Genomic DNA, 14,670 nt, shown 5'->3' with positions numbered 1-14,670 from the left:
ACTTTACTGTATGCATCCACCAGTCCTGTACAGGAGCAGAAGGTTCAGGAGTAAACAGGAGTCCCTGCTGATGTACACAAGAGCAAACCCACACAATTTGGTGAGGAATTGCCACTGTGGAAATCGCTGTAAAAATGCTGTAGCTGTTCTATTGCTGAAAATCTGCAACATTTACGCCACATGTGGCTATAACTTAAAAAAATATATATTTACCAATTACTATTCCCACTAAGGGTTTGTTCACATGGCCGTCTGTCTCTATTTTTTATGCCTGTTCTTAAATCCATTAAAGCCCTTTGTAAACAGTTGTAAATGGATCCCATTGATGTCAATAGAATTGTTTTACAATCCTTTATCATTTGTTTGCACCTGTTTGGTTTCTATTCCGTTTTATTTTTTTAACAGGGAAAAAGATGGTGCCCATGCTGTATTTTTTCCCCATCAAAAAAACGGAAGGGAAACTGATATAATAAATTTATCATTAATGTCAATGTGAAACAGATAAGCCTTTAATGTCATCTGTTTGCATCCGGTTTTTTTTTTTTTTTTCCAATCTGGTTTTGATCGGTTATTACTTCCGAGCATGCTCAGAAGAGGTGTGAGCAACCAGGAAATAGCCAGATTAAAATAAAAAAACAGGCAATAAACAGATGAAAAACTGATGCAAAAGGATGCCACTTAAATGGAATCCCTTTGCATCAGTTTGCATCCTTTTGCATCCGTTTGAGCATCCGGTTTAGCAGCAATGACGGGAAAATAGTGGGACGGGAGAGCCAAGTGAACCTAGCCTAACCTGTGTCAGCTTTTAGTATAATACATTCCTTGGTGATACATTCCACTGTGCATGTAGTTTACTCCTTTAGGGTTTTAAGGCAAGGAAGTGTCATGTTCTGTCATAATTTTTTAAGAAACATTACCACACCAGTTCACAAGTTCTGCCGGATTTGGCACCTCAGCTCCATAAGTATGAAAGGGAAGGAGCTGCAGTTCTATACATAACCTGTGGACAGGGGTGGCACTGCTTTTGGGAAAAAGCAGCTATGTGTTTCTAATCCTGGACATGACTGTTAATACAGTAATGTAATGTGTAGTGTAACATGTGACCTATAAGCAATTTTTAAAATGAAAAACTATTTTTGAACATTGCAGAAATGATTGAGGCACAAATAGCTGCCGCCTGACATAAGTCTGACTATGTTTTGTATGACCTAACAGCTAACCAATGGCACTGGGAATGGAACGTGTAAATACTATAACACAGTAGTCTATTAATTTTCCGAGAGAAGAGAAAACGCAAGAAGTTTTCATCAGGCTGGTTACCTGGAGGAGTCGTCTCTCCATGGACCATGACAGTAATTAATACCTTCTCCATTCTGTTCATTGTGCTGTTTCTCATGGTATAATTAAAATCTTTCTATAATCCCAGAGTGTGCAGGATCTGCCCCAGAGTCCTACTTTATTGCCAGGTTTATCATGAAAATATATTCAGGGCTGGTGTTCTGTGTAAGGCGTACATTAGCATACATCTGTGGCATACTGCTTGTCACTACAGGACTATCGCCATAGAGAAACTGTATTCAATGTGGAATTTTACTCCGAATTTCCATATGATAAATGGACGCACTAAGGTTCGGAGCTATGAATTCCTTTCAACCTCAGAACTTACATTCCTCCTCCACAAGTTGCAATTATGTCAACAGTGGTGGGTTAATTTAAAGGGGTATTCCTGATTGTAGTGTTAACCTGGATCTTCGGCGCTGCATCCCTTTCACTGTGCTGAGGGTCGGGATGACTGCACGTTGTTCTGGTGACATCAGTGGAGATTACCATTGCATGTCTATGGGTGCATCAGCAGTCCAGTAGACCCCCAGCTAATAACATAGGAAGCCATGTTGCTATTAGAGTAAGTTTGCTTGGAAAGGGTGCCACACAAATAGTGTAGTAATCTAAAAGGAAAGCAGAAGGCGCTCCATGTGCTGGATCAGCAGGTCAGGCCCATAGGGGAGGGGGAAGATTTCTATCCCACGCCGCTTACCAGAGTTGGTTGTGTGAACACACACAACAACGTGAAGCGCCTGAAATAATGTATAACCTCATCCGCAGCCCTCCTTAGAATGAAATAGCTAGGAGATAGACCATGAAGATAGGAGAAGTTGGCGCTGGATGAAGGAGCCAGGAGATGTTGTAACATGGAATCAAAGTGGATTTATTTGGATGCAACGCGTTTCGCTGCGCATGCGCAGCGAAACGCATTGCATCCAAATAAATCCACTTTGATTCCGTGCTACAACATCTCCTGGCTCCTTCATCCAGTGCCGACATCTCCTATCTTCACGGTCTATCTCCTAGCTACACAAATAATGCAGGAAGCTTTACATAACCTATAACATTAGCTTAGGCCACCATGGTGCTTAAAATGCTCTGATGTAACAATGACAGTAGCTGTCACATTGAAGTTTATTGAGACAGGCCAAAAGCTACTGTGCATGTGTTATAATGCTTGCTGCTGAGAACTTGGCCATTCTGTCCTTGAAAAGGAGTCGCGGGATTGCATAGGGGTGGCCATCACTAGCAACATTTGGAAAAGGCAACATTTGGATTTGAGAAGAAGGGGAACATTTTTAACAAAAAGACCTAATGAATAGGTTTTTATTTGGGGCTGATTCACATCTCTTTATTGTGATGGGAATAACCATTTTATTTCTTATTTGACTGCATGTTGAATTTTTTTTTCTGTCCTATGAAGAGAACTGCAGCTTGCCCATTCAAGTAAACGGAACCGTGCTGCACTCCCGTGTACAACCAGGTGGCTGGGGTCACTGTGTAAGGGAAAAACAATGAAGGAAATTCAGCACTAATCCTGTGCTACACTCCCTTCATTCTCAGCACCAGACAAAAGTATCAGCATCATCTCCTTGGCCAATGCCAATTGATTCCTACCTGAATATTACATTCATCCAATTATCCACACTCAATGGTTGTTTTTCTTTAGCCCAGTGTAATTTTGCTTTCTCCTGTTTAGCGGTTACGGCTGGTTTTTACTTTTTCAGCAAATGAATAACAAGCAAATAATGCTGATTAGACATGAGCGAGCCGAGCCCTGAGAAGCTGTTCTCGCTCAGAACTTTAGGGTAAATTGGCTCGCAGAACTTGTGAACTTTGCCAGGCTGGGCTAACATGAAACTGGCAATGGTGCAATAATTAGCAGGAGGAATGAGGAACACATAGGGGGACATTTATCAGAGTATTTAGAGCCCTTTTATTGCTTACTCTGGGCACACAAAAAGTTGGACGTGCGATTAAGCACTTTTTTGTGCGACTTTTGTGGGGAAGCATAAAGTTGCAAATAGCCTTACATAAGCAAATTTCAGTTTTCACTTTGCAGTGGTAACTTTGCTTATGCAGTGGTAACATTTTCTAAATGTCGCACATAGGCGGGAAAAAAAAGTTGCAAACCCCTTTAAAAAAGTCACAAGTCCACTTCAGGTCTCACCTGAAGTACAAAACTCCTGTACGTAAGCAAAGTCACAAAAAAAGTCTCAGCTGAGACTTTTGTGTTTTGCTTATGTGCTCCAAATTTTTCAACCACCTGTGTTAGTATGATAAATATGTAGCACATAAGCAAAACTAAAGCAAAAATAAAATAAAATAAAATAACAGGACCAAAGCAAACGTCCCCATAGAGTTTTGGTGCCTGAATGAATAGAAGAAGTAGTAGGAACACTTAGATGATGACAGAGTAGCTCATCATATCTTGCAGCTAGCAGGAAGATCACATGACCCCAGGTTATCCAATCATTTCTTGCATTATGTGACATACAGCTCCCAGGCCAATGAGGAGAAAGCATAGGGGTGGGTTTAACAGGCTTATAAAACCCTATGCACTACCTTGTAGCCGCTATCTTGGAGAAAAAACTGAAAGAGAGCAGGGAGAGCAGTAAACACATTATTCCCCTTTATTTTAGTGTTTAAAAGCATACTACTTAACTACTAAATAACATACTACTTGACATAATACTTAAAACTACTTGAATACATTCCTAGGTGACCCTAACAGTGATATACAGGGCTTTAGAGCTCTTAGGAGGCAGTGTTATCCATGTGTTTTGAAGCTTATTTCTTTGCCGCAACACATCCCCAAAACGGATAGAATTTAGTGTAGAATCAAAAGTGTCAGTGAAACACACTAAAATATAACCTTTATTAAGGATCAATTAAAATTCACAATAGTTAAAGACCATCAAAAAAAACACACACACACACAAAGTGCATGATCGTGTTGCTGACGGCCCTATGGAGGGGCACAGCAGACTTAGGTAAAGACATGGATCAATTACAGTTCAACAGGTAAGTATCACCACCTATCCAGGAGATCAGGATAAGGATGGGGAAAGAGGGAAGGTGACTATAGATGTACAACACAAAGAGAGAAACATAGCCGCACATCCACCATATGTAATTTGATCTACTTGCTTCTCAGCATAACTTCAAAAACTAACAGGTTGTTAGTAGTGTTGCTCACGAATATTCGCAATTCGAATATTATTCGCGAATATCGCATATTCGCGAATTCGCGAATTTCGCGAATATAGCGCTATATATTCGTAATTACGAATATTCGTTTTTTTTTTTTTTCACAGTACACATCACAGTGATCATCCCTCTCTGCTTCCAGCTTGTGTGGTGTAAAGAAGGCTCTAATACTACTGTGTGAGACTGGCGCGCGAAAATTCGCATATGCGAAAATTCGCATATGTGAAAATTAGCACATGCAAATTTTCACATATGCGAATTTTCGCGTATGTTAATTTTGTATATGCTAATATGCACATATGATAGTTTTCGCATACGCGAATGTTCGCATATGCGAAAATAAAACGGGAATATAACGAATATGCGAATATTCGCGAATATATGACGAATATTCGTCCATATATTCGCGAATATTCGCGAATTCGAATATGGCCTATGCCGCTCAACACTAGTTGTTAGTATACATTTTGATCAAAAAGTACCATGTGCTCACTGCCAGAGGGCTGGGAGAATGGTAGGAGGAAACCCTTATGCAGTTTCCTGCTGATTAACCCAGGCGTTGGCCCAGGCGTTTTCAATTAGCAGGAAACTGCATAAGGGTTTCCTCCTACCATTCTCCCAGCCCTCTGGCAGTGAGCACATGGTAGGTTTCATACTGGTGTGGTTCTCTGTGGCGGCCATTGTTTCTGTGATGCTTTGTCTGTGGGGTGGAGTGGCCCAGAGCCAGGGGCTTGGTCAGGCAGTAGTGGGGCTGCCTGGCCACTGGGTCGCTCCCCCCATTGGGAATGGGGTCTCTGAGGCAGTGGTCGCCGCCGGGGGCTATGCCAGTGTCAGGTTAGGGACCCACTCTAACGAGGTGGCCTTGACGTGGTGAGTGGGCTTGTACTTTTTGATGAAAATGTATACAAACAACCTGTTAGTTTTTGAAATTAGGCTGAGAAGCAAGTAGATCAAATTACAAATGGTGGATGTGCGGTTGTGTTTCTCTTTTTGTGTTGCACATTTGTAGTCTCTCCCTTCTTCCAGAGCCAGCACTCCACTCCACCCATTTGGCCCAGGCATTTTCAATTAGCAGGAAACTGCATAAAGGGTTTCTTCCTACCATTCTCCCAGCCCTCTGGCAGTGAGCACATGGTAGGTTTCATACTGGTGTGGTTCTCTGTGGTGGCCATTGTTTCTGTGATGCTTTGTCTGTGGGGTGGAGTGGCCCAGAGCCAGGGGCTTGGTCAGGCAGTAGTGGGGCTGCCTGGCCACTGGGTCGCTCCCCCCATTAGGCATGGGGTCTCGGAGGCAGTGGTCGCCGCCGGGGGCTATGCCGGTGTCAGGTTAGGGACCCACTCTAAATAGGTGGCCTTGACGTGGTGAGTGGGCTTGTACTTTTTGATCAAAATGTATATTAACAACCTGTTAGTTTTTGAAATTATGCTGAGAAGCAAGTAGATTACATTACAAATGGTGGATGTGCGGCTGTGTTTCTCTTTTTGTGTGACTATAGATGTGGTGTCGGATGAGGGTAATGTGTAATTAACCATTTCGTGACACCAGTGTGTGGTTGACCTATACACCACCCGAGGTAGACCAGCTTCTCCTGTGCAAGGCACGGGGCAAATAATTACTCCGACGCAAGGTTATGGATAACTGGTTTGCTTTGCTGAGGTGGAAAGATGGTACAATCCATTACAGCTCATATCAGCATGAAGGAAATGCAGGGTGAACTTTGGGAAGCTTATCGGCTTACGGTTTATAGTTGATTGTGCTGTATATGACTGACTTGACTTATATGTAACCCCTGCTAGACTGTAGTTACTTGGACTTGACTAACTTGGCTGACTTGCTTGACTTGAATTAAATCCCCTAGACTGTAGTGCTTACTGCCAGGCTTTGACTTTCACCCAGGCGCAGGGGTTAACCCCAAAATCACCTCATAGACAGACTCCACACTTCTCTCAACTGTACCTCAGCACAAGACTGAACTCTAAACTCTGGTTATACTTTATATGGAGCAGGTTTTGAGAAGTCCCATTGGGCAGATAAGTCACATGGTTCACCTTTGCATACTCCCCTAACAACATGGTCCTTAACAAAAGGTTTAAGATTTAAGGTGACAAGTACATAGAAAATGCATAAACCATTGCATAACAGTTTAGGACATAGAGTCCTGAATAGTGTGGTCCCAAGACAGACATTGATGCAGCATCTGCCACACAGGATGGGCAGGAGTACAGTAGAACACGTTATTCTGTACTGGATCACCACATAGAGGGGAAGGCCTGGCTGGATGATGGCCCCTACCTATTACACCCTACCCTATACCTAGGCTGGGTGGACGCCCTGATAAGGGCGGCCCCACACTGGAACCTACTCCTAGACCACTTCCTATGATGCCCTAAAATACAGACACACAAAGGGAAGGAGCTCTCTATCTCACTGGGATTCCCTAAATAACTCTGTGGGTAGGAGAAGGGAGTGTAACTAGATAGTACTAGAACAACGTATATGTGAGTACCCGGTGCTCCGTGGATAAACCAGCATAGCTGTTAAGATCAGAGGCGATCAATGGTGGTTTAATACAATAGTCTATATATAATGATAGGATATTCTGGAAACAAAGATGCAATAAAGGTATTGAAGTCTAGGTTTGAAATGTCCACAACCCAATATGCAGTGAAATGTTAATTAATGTCCAAATAGATACATAGACAACAAAGATGGCTCTCCCCTCTATAGTCCCCTTCCCTCTTTCCCCATCCTTATCCCCATCTCCTGATAGGTGGCGATACTTACCTGTTGTACTGTAATTGATCCATATCTTTACCTAAGTCTGCTGTGCCCCTCCATAGGGCTGTTATCAGCACGATCATGAACTTTAAGTGTTGCTGTTTCTTTTCTTTTTTTTTTTTTTTTTTTTTTTTATGGTTTTGAACTATTGTGAATTTTAATTGATCCTTAATAAAAGTTATATTTTAGTGTTTTTCGGTGACACTTATTTCTTTGCCAATAATTTTGGTATGCCCGCCAAGCCACTTCTAATGCTGATCATGGTCAGGAGTAGAAGAAGGAGATGAAAAATAAAAACAACTACAAATATTGACTCTGCTATAAAGAATATTTCCAATATTAAACACCACTAACCCTCATTCCCTGAAAATCTCCCTATGATAATCCTGATCTGCAAAACTAATTCTGTGCAGAAATTCTGCCATGTGAACATAGCCTAACACAACAATCAGGCACTTGTACCCAGAAACAAAAGCAAGATTTAGCAGAAACTGAGTCAAAGAAATAAAGCAGCAAAGTGAACTGGGTTTAACAGCCTCAACTCCAAAATACACATAGAATGACTGTTCAAGGATAAATCAATAAAAGAGACTATCAGCAAAACAACAGAAGAAACATGTGCCCAATGCTGGAGGAATAATGCATTTTCTTTATTGAATCTTCAAAAAATGAACAGTACAAAACAATCTAGACTCCAAACTGCTTAAAAGGCCATTTGGAGGCTGGTTGGTGTTTTGTACTGTTGTATTTTATGAAGAGTGTTTATTTCCAAGCGCTGGGCACATGTTTCTTCTATGGATTGTTTGATGGGGCTGCAGCACTCGGGGCTGCTCTGTGCGCTAAGAAATTGCTGTATGTGGTGAGCTTGATTTGTTTTCGTTTTCTGTACAAGCAAAACTAGACATGGAGGAGTTAGGAACACACAGAACAATGGAAAAAATACACATGGCATGAGCTATAATCAGAATCATCCTGCAATAGCCAGGGCTAACCAATCAAACATTCCACTCTAAACGAACTCTGATCTAGCAACCATGTCTAGCTGATCCAGAGTAAGGCCGAGTTCACACTTGTGAAGCTCCAGACAGAAAACTTCCATCCGGTGCTTCCAAGCGTGGCCACTGCCAAATGAATCAGTTGGCATGACGACGGCAATGTCTGCTGAGTGGATTCAATATTCTGCAGCGGAATCCCATTGCTAGTAATGGGGCTCTGCTGCACCCAAATTTTCAGGCGGAATGTCAAAACAGAATTCCGTAGTGTGAACCCAGCCTAATAGATCAGCTGTGAGATGGTTACATAGCAGCTACCACAAACAAACAAATAGACTGGAAAAGACAGAATAGCCTTTGCCCCTCTAATTTAAAACTATGTCCTCTTGTAGTAGTTTGTCTTCTTTTAAATATACTCTGCTCCTTTACTGTGTTTCTATTGTATCCCCTCTCTTTCATTTTTCTTTCAAGTTATACATGTTAAGGTCAATTAACCTTTTCTGGTAAAACTTCTAAGCTAATTTAGGACCAGAACAAAGGTCAACATCAGTCTTGTCATAATCATCTTAGAAGTTTGTTTAGGAGCCAATAGATGAGGGTTGGAGACTGAACCCACCAGACTGCTGCTGGAAAATGGACTTCAGTGTGGACAGGGCATTGCAGGAGGCTGTAGAAGAAAAACTAAATTTGCAACTAACACCTACGGAGAAAATATATTTTTTTAACTCAAATGTGTCCATAACCTTTAAAGGGGTACTTGGCTGGAATTTTTTTTATTTTTTATCAATTGGTGCCAGAAAGTTAAACAGTAATCCTTCCTGTACTTATCAGCTGCTGTATGCTCCACAGAAAGTTCTTTTCCTTTTGAATTTCCTTTCTGTCTGATCACAGTGCTCTCTGCTGACATCTCTGTCCATTTTAGGAACTGTCCAGAGTAGGAGTAAATCCCTATAACAAACCTCTCTTGCTCTAAACAGTTCCTAGCATGGACAGAGGTGTCAGCAGAGAGCACTTGTGGTCAGACAGAAAGGAAATTCAAAAAGAAAAGAACTTCCTCTGTATTATGCAGCAGCTGATAAGTACTGGAAGGATTACGTTTTTTTTTATAGAAGTAATTTACAAACCTGCTTAACTTTCTGGCACCAGTTCATATAAAAGAAAATGTTTTCCAGCGGAGTACCCCTTTAAAGTACCTTTCTATAATTATCATAAAAGGTCTAGAAAACCATAAGGAAATTATACAACACTTTGTTATGCATTAAAAAAGTTTTTACTTGTGTAAACATGTAATTATTTAAATTATCTTTGTCTAGGAAATATTTTGTCATACTATATATTTAGTCGTAAAATCACTCTTTTCGAATAAAGCAACTGTCCACACCAAGGGATGTAATTTTCCTTTAATACATTATCTGCCATTCTTACTACTGTCCATGTCTGTTGCTGCTGTCTATTCAGCTCAGCTTTTGTGAAATATTCTTCAGCTCTGCTGTGCTTCTGACTACACTCATCTTCTGCAATGGACTCTAATGAAGGATCCCTTTACCAATTTCTAAGTGCTTGAGCAGCAAAGTTCCCATACTAGTGAACAGTAAAGGTGCATCTTATTTGTGCTCCCAGTAGGATAGCTATAAAGGTCACAGTGGTTACAATTGTGACCGGGCCTCTAAGCCCACTGGACCACTTGCCACTTCACTAAACACTGCTGTAGCAACCCAGCCCTAAGAAGAGAAAGAAGGGTGTTGGAAGATGAAGAGGGCTGGAAATTTTGGCATGCACGGAATGCAATGCACTCACATGGTCCTGACTGCTTTATATTCATGATGAGAAGACAGAAAGGCTAGATGGGCCGGTAAAGTACAGGAAGAGGAGATGCCTGCATCTTCTCATCTCCTACTATATACTCCCGCCATTTTCTTTTTAGATCTGGTATCTACATTATTCAAATGTATACTACCATTCTGTAGTACTGCAGCTGAAAGTTTACAAGTGGCCATGGTGATTTTAAGTGAGGAGCCCAGGTTGCCCTTTTGCCCAGGGCCCATGAGCATCTAGCTATGCTTGTCTATTCTTCTAAGGTTTTTACCTGGCTTTTCTTGACGATTCTTACTGCTTGTCCTGATCTTCTACCTGATACCTGCTATGATGGCTGAACTCTCTCTATCCTGGTCCAAACTAGTACAATTTTGTCTTCTGCATACTCCCAAAGTGCCATGCCTGGAAATGTCAGTCATTGCTTTCCGATTACACTATCAACCTGGGGATTCCCCATAGAAATGTCCTTGTAGGGTTTAAAGGTGAAGATACACATAATCCTTTAGACTAAGCTTCCCAGTGTAGCCACTACATCAAATAGGAAAGTGATCTAGTGGATTCACCACCCCTGTCAGGTAGCCTTGTCACGGTACCATCAAAAGCGCAGAAACCTCAATGCACTACTGTAGCAAAACAAGTCAATGGCATCCTTTGGGTGCCACATGGATGTTTCGTATGATAGATGCAGAAGCTATAGCGCAGATTTGAACAGAACCTAATCGTAAAGTATATATTAACTGTACACTCTAAGGCTATGTTCACACAGTGTAATGTCCACATGGAAAATTTCTGTGCGGACATTCCACACACAGCAAAGTTCCGGCAGAACATGCCGGCACTAGGACTGCTTGGAAATGCCCTGTCTTATAGAAGGCAATGCATTTTTAGCAGAATCCGCAAAAATCGTGCGGAATATTCATCCAGAATTCTGCACGGACATACTGCTGTATGACTTACCCTAAGAGTAACATTTTGAGGGAGGCAAACCCACATGGTACAGACTGGTGAATAAGCAAAACGTGTTTATAAAAGTGTGTATAGCAAATATTAACCATTTTTTCATTCTGTAATTTTACATTTCATTTTTAAACTAGACTTGCAGTCTCTGGATAACAGAATAGTCCTGTAAGGAAGCTTTTTGCATGTATAGAATACAATCCTTTTTAATGACAATCCACTTTGCTATACCTTATGTGTTAGAAAGCTTTGCTTTGAAGCTTGAATCTCATTAGGAAAAATCCAACTGTGCTGCTGGGTCCTCCAAAATTCAGTACAGTACAAAGATTGTATAGTCTGCTGGATAAGCAGGCAGACTTCTATGTGCTTCTATGCAATAATCATGTTTTTGGGAGATTTCTACCCAGCCCAAGAACATATAGGCAACAAGTAACTAGTGCCTTATATAGAATCCACTTCCTATATGCCAATTATCTTAGGTTTGAAAGCAAATAACAGATCTGTAAAGTAGAACAATGTATAGTTCTCCACTTGCGTGTCTCTAATCCCTTTGTTGAAGTTATCCAAGCATGTATTAAGCCTGAGCTGATGGTGGAGGCAATAAAAAAGGCATATCAACTAGTGAGGAGGTAGCCGCACTGTCAATCTAATGACAGCTTTGCACAGCTATAACTGACAACAGGAGTAGTTAGCTCTGCATGAAGGGTAGCTTTTCAGATAGGATAATCGCACCACAATAAAAGAAAAATAAGACAACTCACTGGAAGAAAAAAACAACACAAAACTATTGAGATAAAAATGACAAGTCAGAAGATTCATAAATCTCTTCAGAGTACAATGCTATTTGTACTTGTCTATTTAGCTGTGTATCTATGAGTTAAAGTATATTTGTCATTAGCCCATCAAACCTTGAAGGAATACAGAACAAGTAACAGATATTTATGACAGCAGTATTACCCACGCTAATCTGAATATACAGGGTAGTAGAGCACGTGATGCTGTTTAAAATGCAGGTAACCTGATAAATATACATTGCTCCATTCCTTTGTAATAATCTGCAATAATCCATATATGTAAATTACCTTTTCTGAGCAATGGAGGGCGGTCTCCAGTTTCTTTGAGCAATGCTTCTCCCGCCCACTCCAGCTGATAATACTACCCTTTTCATAAATGTTCCTTAGCCCTTCTTCATTCAGCACATCTGCATGATGTGCAAGACATTACCCATGTGGCCTTCCTGTTTACATTACAGAATGCGGTCTGCAAGGGCAAAAGATGGAGGAAGAAATATTTTCGAAAAGAGTGGTATTATCAGCCAGAGAGGACAGGATAAACATTGCTCAGACAGGCTGGAAACTGCACCCATTGCTCAGAAAAGACAATCAGTATGTTTGGATTATAATGGCACAATGGATTTTTATCCAGTAAACGGCATCACCCCCACTATTAATGGATATATTCAGGTTAGTGCGGGTGATGCTGCTGTCAGTTACCCTTTAAATAATTATGATGCAAATAATGTGAGTGAACAAATCTATTGATCCATTGATTGTTTGAGTGGCTGGTCACTGCCAATTACTGGCATGTATAAGGGTGCTATTACACTGTGCAGTTTTGTGACCACTGCAGGGCATCCCATGTGGGCAAACATCACACTATCCTAAATGCTAGCATTAGGGAGTCTTTGTTTTTCTACTGCATGTGCACTTGTCCATAAAGTTTTTCTTTATAGATTCACATCAAAGAAGGTAGGTGGCCCTCACTGCAAAAGTCTTATAGAATTAAAACATAGAACAGGGAAAGATATCCAGATGCCTGAGGCACATCTGTTTTACATTGCAAGAGTTCTTCATCTGGTGTGCTTCCACTGGCTGTGGGTCACAGAAAGCACACTTGCCGTGTGAAACGGATGTTGCCCCCTCCCCTTTCAGTGCACCCTTGGTGTCTGAATACCCCCTACATGCAGCAATCTCTACGTTCAGCTCTCAGTTTATCTTATCTATTATGTTTGTTCTTGGCATTGTTCTATACTGGCTGAACTACAGTGTTGAGAATTAGATTGAGCTGAATAACCATGGACAGGTTGTATTTCAGCCAACATCATGTTCTGAATCTTAGTGAAGTAGTGTATCTACAACATAATGTCACAATTATAACCATAAATGACAAATACAAAAACATAAATGTCAAATATTAGTTGGATTATGGGCATTAAATAGAAGCTTTCTTGCTCAATTCCACCAAGAAAATGCAATTTCAGATGAACTATAATAGCTCTCAAGTGTCAGAAAGCAGAAGGCATGCTCTACTAACTGTATAAAGCAAAGGGGAGATCTACTGGATAACACACAGTAGTCATGCAAGTATACCAGGATTGGAGATTATGAAAACAGTGACATTTTGAAGGAATGCTCTGGTAACAGTTTATTACCCTGGAAACAAAGGATCAGTATGTAAAATCCAATATGCTCATGTCTTTCTTTGCATCAATAGCTGTTTCAAAATCAGCAGGTTTGGCTGACTATCCTGTATAATGTGTATGGGCACCCTAAGTCTCTTTTGTAGTCATCTGTACAAACAGAGTTAATGCTCTTAAAACAGCTTTTAGATCACATGTCTAGTTCACAAACAGAGCATTATATGATAAAGGTGTGAGACAAATAGTAATAATTATGCTACACATTCTTCTGGAACCAATACCTGTTTGTCTGACTAGCCCCCATCCCGTCTGGTGAGGCAGTTAATAGTAACCGCATCCATGAGGACTGGAATGAATGGAGAGGTGATCACTACACATATGTGTTTTTCTCTGTATTCATTTCTACAAGAATTATGCAAACAGCCAAGCATGTGTGTATATAGATCCCACATATATCAGAAATGTATGGAATAAATGCTTTTTATGAGATATTCCAGGATCCAATTTGTTTTAGTATGTTTGGGGGGGGGGGGGGGGAGGGGGCGGGTAAAATAAATAAATAACATTTACCTACCTCAGCCTCCCACAACATGCATTCCATCAACTTCAGGTTCCGCTGACTTCCCACTGTTCATTGCTACTTCTGAATCAAGACGTCTCAGCAGAACTTGCCTGCTTAACCAATCAGTGGCTGCAGAATTGTCCCACCTCAGTCAGGAGCAGAAAGATCCTACTGAGACCTCTCATCTTGGAAGTAGGAACAAGTAGAGACCAGCGGGGGACTGGATATTGGTGAACCGGGAGCTTCAGGGAACCAGGGTTCTCTTCTGCACAAGTTTTCATAAATTTCCCAGAATGCACACCAGAAAAAAATGTACACAGACACTGTGCCAGCAAGGAATGGTAGACAAATTTTTACAGCCAGCAACATTGTAAATGTCTTACAAGCCCGTCTACAGGCTTGCTGTATTTATGTAGAGGTGCACCCTCCTTAGAAAGTGTAAACTGTCACAAATTTTCAGAGCAGTGGCAAAACCACACTCCTTCCCATGAAGCCATGCCCAGAGACGCAAAAGAGCAAATATTCCCATAATTTATGCGCACAGCTGGATCTTGTGCAAAAATTATGCAAATATTTTCTCCCTTGTCAACTATTTTCTCTATGCCCCTATTATT

The 14,670-nt window shown here is 41.0% G+C and overlaps 1 protein-coding gene across 3 annotated transcripts in view; it reads right to left on the bottom strand.

The window, feature by feature from the left end:
* RIMS3 (regulating synaptic membrane exocytosis 3) overlaps positions 1–14,670 on the bottom strand; it is a 100,074-nt gene that overhangs the window by 73,531 nt on the left and 11,873 nt on the right. The window lies entirely within an intron of this gene.

Source organism: Hyla sarda, chromosome 2, assembly GCF_029499605.1.
Source record: "Hyla sarda isolate aHylSar1 chromosome 2, aHylSar1.hap1, whole genome shotgun sequence".
In the NCBI taxonomy this organism is placed as follows: Eukaryota; Metazoa; Chordata; class Amphibia; order Anura; family Hylidae; genus Hyla; species Hyla sarda.
The sequence above is the reverse complement of the archived record's forward strand: the minus strand, read 5'-3'. Positions and strand labels throughout refer to the sequence as shown.